The sequence below is a fragment of the Perca fluviatilis genome, chromosome 22 (genome assembly GCF_010015445.1).
Source record: "Perca fluviatilis chromosome 22, GENO_Pfluv_1.0, whole genome shotgun sequence".
Lineage (NCBI taxonomy): Eukaryota > Metazoa > Chordata > Actinopteri > Perciformes > Percidae > Perca > Perca fluviatilis.
The window spans coordinates 15,644,294-15,650,114 of record NC_053133.1 but is presented as its reverse complement, the minus strand read 5'-3'; the positions used below and the strand labels follow the sequence as shown (position 1 = coordinate 15,650,114).

The window sequence follows — 5,821 nt, the reverse complement described above, 5'->3', positions numbered from 1 at the left end:
TTGTGTTCATCCAAAGGAGTCCACATTGAATTACTGATAACTTTAACAATTACTAGTAGACTTTTTCTACAGGATTAAATTTGCAGCAAGGTGATAGTATTTATAGTTGTTTAGGATATGTCAGTACTGATCCCCAATCACATACTAAGTGATGTTTTGAGGTGAAGAATTTCACTTCAGTGGGTCTTTTTAGGACAAATGTGAAAAAGCAGAAAATAGACCACATTATCTGAGAATGCTTACAAAGACCTTTTAAATCACAAGCAATGACTGCTTACCATCTGTATGAATACAATATGACTTCCACCTAACTGAAATATTCATACAAGAGAACAGATGGCACCCTTTGCTCTGCTCCCTGTTCTGGTTCCATATACACTTTTATCATGCTTATGAGCTTGTAGACCTTTATGTGTGGTTGTGTGTGAGTGCATGTGTGTATTTTGTTGCCTTTGACAGTTACCTGCAAACACTTTTACTACAAAAACACCATGTACCACCGCTGAGGAAAATATCTGAACAGGAGGGTCACACTCTTTAAACTGGCAGCTTCTAGCTGGCATTCACATTGGCTTTTCATTGTCAAGTAATCTTCATACTGCTCTTAATTTGTCAATCTTCAATCTTTATTGCCCTTTACCAACAGACTGCAATTTAATGAGTCAGGCAGTAATGGCTTAAAAATTATGAATTAATTTCAATCACAAAGACATAACCCAGAATTTCTTCTTAATTGAGCCATCTAAATGGTGAGCATTTGAGCAGTCCTTGGTTGTTGTTAATGAATATGTAATCACACTAGTTCAGCCTTTTTAAAGACTACTAATTAAAACTGAATGAAGTGGTGAGCCCACAGCATCACAAAGTAATGAGAAAACATTATTTTTTGTAGACCGCAAGAAAAAGATATAAACAGAAAGGAGGAATCAGGTGAACACATATATATATACATACATACATACATACATACATACATACATACATACATACATACATACATACATACATACATACATATATATATATATATATATATATATATGGCAAAAGGCAAAAAAGCCTGCTACATTTTCACAGATTTACAAATCACAAGTCACAGAAACTTTACTATTAAGTGTTGGATATGAATGTCATTTTTGGTTCCCAATGTGGTCTCTTGTCCCTGGGTGGAAACTATATAAAACAAAGAGATACATTTTCAGTGATAACATTTCTAAAATGTTTAAATATGACTCACTGACTCTGATGTACCTGTGTGAAAAGCAGTGTGCATAGCCACGTGGCCTTTTTATAAAGGGAATAGAGGTGCAAGGAAGCCAGATGTCATTTTGTATGAGTCAGAGAAAAAGTGTGATCAAAAACCACATTAGGTATGCTTAGATGGGTCATAAGCTACCAGAACTGAGGATCTGAAACAGACTTCCCTAGTATCTTAAGGCCGGGACACATCAGGCCGATTATCGGCCGTGGGACAGTCTGGCGAGGTCAGTGACTCAAATCTGTTCGGTGTGTCCCGTGCCGTCGTCCGTCTGGGGGGCTGTCGGCGTTCATTTTGGCCGACTTGACATGTTCGGTTGGCGGCATGGAAGTCGGGACTCACCTGCAAATGATGAGCGCAATGAGGTGACTACAGTCTCTCAAAATCTGATGAAAATCTTTTAAACTGACCTTTGTTGAGCTGAAACGAAGACAGATTCAGCAACTGCATGGCCTATTTCTCGCTTAAAATGTTTTCAGAAACATGTTTCAGTGAACTATTTTAGTACAATATGAGATCGTATTCTGAACGGCCGCCATGACAGTCTGGTTCTGAATTTCCGGAGAAAACAAACCCATGTGACGCGTTCGTCCAATCAGCTGCCGGTTTTAATTTCTTGAGCAACATTACAGATTAGTGATGCACCGAAATGAAAATTCTTGGCCGAAACCGAAAACCGAAAAAAGAGGAAACCAAGACCGAAAACCGAAACCGAAACACCGAAAGAAATTAAGCCAATTATTAGTACCATTGTATTTATGGCTATGACTGTGTACTACCTTTACTAAAATCAAGACATTGCAATTGTATAAATTAATATTAAAGTTTAATTAAAAAAATATCTAGCAGAAATATGGCTACAATCTGATAGTCACATACAGTATACAGTAGCCTAAGAACAGAATAGCTTACCTATTATTATTATTATTATTATTATTAATTGAGGCACTTTCTTGCAGGATTTCACTGAACATATCAGACAACGAGGGTGCATGCCCCTCATCTGGTGCAGAGAGACGAGTCTTTGTTTCTGCGCTCTGATCTCCTGCGCTGGGCGCTGCTCCGTGCGCGCTCCGTCTCTACGCGGGTTCTCCGCATCCATCGCGGCCTGGATCATTTCTCGTGCGCCCTGCTTTATTTCCGCATCCAAGTAATGGTCTTTATAACGCGGATCAAGTACAGTCGCGATGAAGTGCAGCGGATCCGAACAGATCTCACTGAAACGTGTGCTGACAGACTCTAAGAGCGTACTTTTCATTGTTTTCACTCCGTGGTCCGTCTCAACCTCTTTGCTTAGGAGACGCTTTGCAGGTGGAACGGATCGGGTACTGACACACGTGCAGGTCGCGTTTTCTGTTTGCGTCATCACAACATTTTCGGCCGTATTGTTTCGGTGATAAAGGTATTTCGGCCGAAAACCGGAAATGCCCTTTTGGGCCATTTTCGGCCGAAAATTTTCGGTGGCCGAATATTCGGTGCATCCCTATTACAGATTAGTACCGCCTGCTGTTATAGAGATGTATTACGTCTCGTCTCCTCTCGTCTTTTTGGTGTGTTCTGTGGCAGTTTTTTGGACCTCGGGGACGCGACTGATCATATCGACGGGGTTTTCTGTCAACGGTCGCCCGTCGGCTATATGTGTCTACACCATTAAAATGTAACAAGAATAATTTGTTGAAAAGATCAATGGATTCTAAAAAACTCAAAAATGGAAACCCACCTGAGTAATGTCACTACTACATGGGGGCAGTACCTCTGCTAGTTTAGAGGGTCGTTCATTAATTGATTAAAAATAGTTTGATCCCGGGCTCCTCCTGTCTATATACATGGAAGTGTCATTGAGCAAGACGCTGAAATCCAAAGTGCTTCAGATATCTCAGTCGCTTTGGACCAAATTTTCAACCAAAACAATGTTATTTTAATCAATACTAACCATGTGCAATAAAACACCTTAAATCTTTGTAGGATCTTACCTTCTCATTGCTGTCATATGGCACTAGGAGGAGAAATGTACGACTAGTACAGCTCCCTGGGTCTCTATGTAGTTAAACAGTATTGTAGTAGTACACCAGTATGGGCAAAAACAAACAATATATTTTCAGGTGAGATTCCTCCTGAAAAAAGCCAACACATACAGTTTGGGTCAAAAACAAATAACTACAATAACAGCAGCAATCGTTTATATGTTGAACCTTTAATTGATACATTTTTGAAAGACATCATGAAACTTAAAAACGATGGGGTTTTGAACTCAAGAATGTTTTCACTTAACCTGTAAAGACCTGAAAATTATCCTCACTTTGAAGGATTTCCTTCATCTGAGAAGACATTGAGAAGATATTGAGACATCATAAATGTATGTAAATAAATTAAAACACTCATACACATGCATGAATTTAACTCCAGTGCTTCATTACTGCCGCCCGGGTTTGGTCCATCAAGGCCCCTGACCTTCACTGCCGCCCATGTGGCAGCGCACCTGACCCAGCGGTTGCCATGACGCATTTTCGGACAGGGGCCTCGGGCTTCAGTGAAAGTTGTCTGACAACTGTTGCCAGGTTTACAGAGAACAGTAGTGGCAATTAGTAAATAGCATATTTCCAACTTCTTTCTCAATATAATCTGTAATATCAGAGGAACAGAAAAGATAGATATTTGCTTTAAGTGTGTAAATGCAGAAATTTGGAGAACAAAAAAACATCAATGAGCTACAGCTAGCTAGAAACACACACAGAAATTGCTTTTGAATGTGCTATATATCTTTTACTTTCTTGGCTAATTCATTAGTCTCTTTTCAGACTGTGAACTCTTTATACTGCGAGTTAAGGAATATGGCTGTATTAATGGCCAAAAACAAAGTATTTAAAAAAAGAAAAAAACGAACTGCTATGTATGTAGGGATCGCAAACACACCATATAGTTTACTTCTCAAATGGTAAATAACAGCACTGACTTGTATAAATAGTTTGGGTCTGTTTGTGTAACACCAAAGAGTATAAAAGCTGATAACACTATAGATTTTGGATAACACTGCCATTAGAAAGAAACGTTTGCATAATTACAGAATAGTTTTTAACTGAATTGCTTTTTGGGAAAAATATATCCCTCCTTCGAGCCGGATTCGAACCAGCGACCTAAGGATTACCACGTATCCACTACAGTCCTCCGCTCTACCAACTGAGCTATCGAAGGGAGCATGCTCACATTTCGTAACATTTCCTTAAAACAATGCCTTGGTGATTTACAAGTCTCGAACGAATGGGCGCAAAATCGCATCCGCTCCAGTTAGATTGTTTAGACTGGGGCGAACCATGGATGTAGAGGGGCGAACGCCCAAACTGCCATAGCTTGTCACACATTACAAGACATCCCTTCAATGCAGTTATAATTAACAAACGATTGCCTCTATTTTGTTTTTTTTTGGAAGGGGAATTAGCTCAAATGGTAGAGCGCTCGCTTAGCATGCGAGAGGTAGCGGGATCGATGCCCGCATTCTCCAGAACTTTTTAGGTGCGTTTTACATTGCTTCCACGGACTACAGTGATGATTGACATTTAAATAGTCCCAGGCGTTTTTTTTGTTTTGATTTACTGGTAACTTTAATGATAGAGTTACGAATACAACAAAAGTCGGTCACAAAACTCATAGATGGTAAGCTAGCTTTAGCTTAGCTAGCTGGCTGCCCAAGTGCAAAGAACTAGCCATACGGTCTATGGAACTAGCTAACGTATAGAGTTAGCAAGCTAGCTATGAAACAAAAACTTGCTAACTAACCGCTAGCGTTACAAATTTTACAGATGACATCATTTTGTTCAATGCTGTTGAACACGTATGTAACACGTTATAAGTTAATTTACCTTTTGACGAATGGGCATCATCTCTTTGGTGTGCAGTTGCTGCTTCGAAGTTCGTACGGATGTCGCTTTCGATGTCTAGCTAGCTATCTAGCAAGCTACTTGGGATGCGAGTATTATTTTCCCAGGATGGCAAAGAAGGCATGCCCCGCCCTACTCTACAGTATTCTGCCTCTGATTGGCTAACCCTGACATTCTTATTTTAACTATTTTCCAGGCTGATCTAAAAACGACACCTTCTGTTTAGCCCTTATTACAACAATCCCAACGAAGGTAACGACTACTAGCCAATCAGAGGGCGAGCAGGCGGGTCGTGCTCATGCCTAATAAACAAATGTGGCACCCGGGCGTCTCTAACGCTCTTGCCTAGAAGTTACATCCATAATAACGCGTCTCTAACGGTTATCTAAAAAAGTTATCATAAACGTAATGCTAAAAAGCCGTGAACCATTAAAAGACGTTCATGTCATAGTTAAGCATTCTATATAACTAAAACGTTTTCCATATAGATACTGTAACGTTAGCTGTTCATATAACGTTATTGTGTAAATGTAAGATTATGTTATGAGAACTAAAGCATGGATGTACCAATCATGTGCTCAGGGACCGCAGGAGAAATATATATAATTATTGTGACCATATGTTGCTGATGCTACATTTTACTTAGCTAAACCCATAGTAATCTGGTAGCCTCGACATCCTTTTGTCA

The 5,821-nt window shown here is 39.7% G+C and overlaps 1 long non-coding RNA gene and 2 other non-coding genes across 3 annotated transcripts; 1 reads left to right on the top strand and 2 right to left on the bottom strand.

The window, feature by feature from the left end:
• Positions 1-1,050: 1,050 nt before the first annotated feature.
• Positions 1,051-5,336, bottom strand: LOC120552378. The gene is made up of 4 exons (XR_005637991.1): positions 5,116-5,336; positions 3,643-3,806; positions 3,232-3,372; positions 1,051-1,600 (listed from the first exon to the last, which is right to left on the bottom strand). It is a non-coding gene; the product is annotated as an uncharacterized LOC120552378 (long non-coding RNA).
• On the bottom strand, positions 4,365-4,450 carry trnay-gua. The gene is given in 2 exon segments: positions 4,365-4,400; positions 4,414-4,450. It is a non-coding gene; the product is annotated as a tRNA-Tyr (tRNA).
• On the top strand, positions 4,685-4,757 carry trnaa-agc. The gene has a single exon. It is a non-coding gene; the product is annotated as a tRNA-Ala (tRNA).
• Positions 5,337-5,821: the final 485 nt, after the last annotated feature.